This window comes from Schistocerca americana, chromosome 7 (genome assembly GCF_021461395.2).
Source record: "Schistocerca americana isolate TAMUIC-IGC-003095 chromosome 7, iqSchAmer2.1, whole genome shotgun sequence".
In the NCBI taxonomy this organism is placed as follows: Eukaryota; Metazoa; Arthropoda; class Insecta; order Orthoptera; family Acrididae; genus Schistocerca; species Schistocerca americana.
Genome location: NC_060125.1, coordinates 465,649,540 through 465,652,266, shown reverse-complemented (window position 1 = coordinate 465,652,266; position 2,727 = coordinate 465,649,540). Strand labels below are relative to the sequence as shown.

Below are 2,727 nucleotides of genomic sequence, written 5' to 3'. Positions count from 1 at the left end.
ATTTGACCTTCTTTCCAAGTAAATCCTCTCTGTACAAAATCCGCTTACATCATCATCCTCCGTCGTCAGTTACCCATCAGGGAGCATCTCAATTCTCTGTGCTGTACGTCCGCCATCCGAGTTCCTTATTCTGCCACGGCGAAACAGTCTCTTTCCCGATGCGGTCGACAACGGCTTCCGACTCCTTCACCACCCGAGCTCTAGTCAATAATACTACAATCTCATGTGTTCAGCCATGCAATGATGATCATAGTGGTGAAAATTCCAAATAAACTGTCAAATTTATCAAACCAACTGTCTTTCACAACCATTTCTCCTAACATTTACGTCTTTTATATTGGGAAAGTATTAATGGAAAGCAAGGAGACATTTGGAAATGTGTACATTCAACAAGTGCTAATGGAAATCAACTAGAAAATGGAAAGTTCAGGGAGAGCAAATCAAAACTTACAAGTTTCCGGACCTTAATGCAGTTGCGTCACAGTTGGCAAAGGGCTTGGGAAATCAGTTGAACGGAATGAATACTGTCTTGGGAAGAGATCGTAAGATAAATACAAACAATAGTTAAACAAAGGTAATGGAATGTAGTCTAATTATATCGGCTAATAGTGAGGATATCAGATTAGAATGCGGCACTAAAAGTGGCAGATGAATTTTGCTATTTGGCAAGTAAAATAACTGACGATGACCACAGTTGAAAGGATATAAAATGTAGACGGGCATTAGCATGATAAGTTTGAAAAAGAGAAGTTTGTTAACATTCAACATAATGTCAGGTGTTAGGAAGTCGTTTGCCGAAGGTTTCTGTCTGGTTACATATATATACTAAGACGGTATCTGTTCTTTCGGACATGACCGGAAGAACAGATATCATCTTATTATATATATAGTTAAGGCTCACCGGCCACTTGACCATCTTCTTCTTCTGTGCGAATGCAGAAACAGTGCCCGACTCTTACGGGAATCGGCAACGCGCCGCGAGTAATGAGTATATAATGGGCGGGGGCACTACGAAAGTAGTGCGGGACAGTAAGTTGAGAATGTGGGTTTCGCGCGAGCGTGCCAGAGATAAATCCCTGCAGTCGCGCTATACTCTGTGTCCTCGGTGGCTCAGATGGATAGAGCGTCTGCCAGGTAAGCAGGAGATCCAGGGTTCGAGTCCCGGTCGGGGCACACATTTTCATCTGTCCCCGTTGACGTATGTCAACGCCTGTAAGCAGCTAAGGGTGTTCATTTCATTGTAAGTGTCTGTCTGGAATGTAGACTTGTACAGAAGCGAAAAGCGGGCTGGAAATAGTTCAGACGAGAACAGAACACCTTTTCAGGTTTGGCGCTGCTGAAGATTGATGAAGATTAGAAGGGCAGATCGGATAACTCTTCAAGGGGTACTAAATCAAGTAGGACAGAAAGGAAATCTGCGCCACAACTTCGTTAAAATAAGGGATGGATTGGCAAAACTCGTCCTGAAGCATCAAAATAACAACAATAGTTTTGTAGTGGGTGTGAATGTAGGGGTTTAAAACTGTAGTGGGAGACCAAAGCTTTGCTACACAAGCTGCAGTAAACGTAGGTCAAGTAGTTTAAAATAGATCTAGGCTACAGTAGTTATAGAGGAGAGAGTTCCACAAGTTGGATTAAAATGGAGAGATGAATCAAATCAGTGACTGGACTAAAGACCACAACAACAAAAACAACGATAATAGACAGGCACTAATATAAATTTATAACGCACAAGTTAGTGTTGAAACAAAAAAAATTCTTTAAAAAATTTAAAAGTACAGTGGGGAAATGGTTTTAACTTTTAACATTCAAAAAATTCACTCTTCTGAATGATGAACTTTTACTTTGTAAACAAAGTTCGTCATAGCTACAAAACTGTCAAATTACTGTCATTGCAAATTACTTACTACCTTAATTCAACAAATGTAGAATGACACTTGCCATCGGTGTTGTGTGTATGTCAATCCATCTAGACAATACAGCGTGAATCACCTAAAACTTGCATCACAAATATTTTGATAATACAGGGCGTCATTGGTAGCGGATATCACAGATTGGAATGGTTGTCAGAGGCTCGCCTAAGTATCGTATAAATAGAGCGTTATGAGTTCCAAATGCGCATTTACTTTTTAAAAAATGTACAAGTATTTCAACGGAACATCTCCTACTGACGGTACCGCAATCACGCAATCAAAGTAGATTAAATTAGAGCGTAAATTTTGTTTTTTGCAGGAGCATAGCGCAAGTAGTTTACGAGAATCCTAGTTTGAACATTGTAAACATCGGCAGTTGTTTGTTTCATATTGTAGCACAAAAGAATGTCAATTGCACATGGTGCGTACGTGCATCCCCACACAGGTGTTAATAAGTCTCCGCAGTTGTCGTGTTGTGAAACAGCACATTGCCTACGACAAACTAAAAACGAACAAAGGTAAATGTAGAGCGTCTGTGGGTAAAGAACCAATGTACCCTCAAAGCCTGTACTCAAAATGACCACCACACGTCATTACTAGCTTGCAGTTTGCCATGCAACGACTGCTGCACACGTTCTTGCATTTCAGCGGAAACTGCAACGCAGGCAACAGTAACACGCCGTTTCATATAATTTTAATTGTTTGAAGAGATTGAAGAAGTTCACACCTATTATGATCTCTTTAGGTGTACACTGTACACGAAGGAACGGCATACTTCCTACATTCACCATAAACCATGAGCTGACCGTTTTCT

General features: G+C 40.6%; 1 non-coding gene across 1 annotated transcript; it reads left to right on the top strand.

Moving 5' to 3' along the window:
* The first annotated feature begins 1,099 nt into the window (after positions 1-1,099).
* Trnat-ggu lies at positions 1,100-1,173 on the top strand. Its single transcript has one exon. It is a non-coding gene; the product is annotated as a tRNA-Thr (tRNA).
* Positions 1,174-2,727: the final 1,554 nt, after the last annotated feature.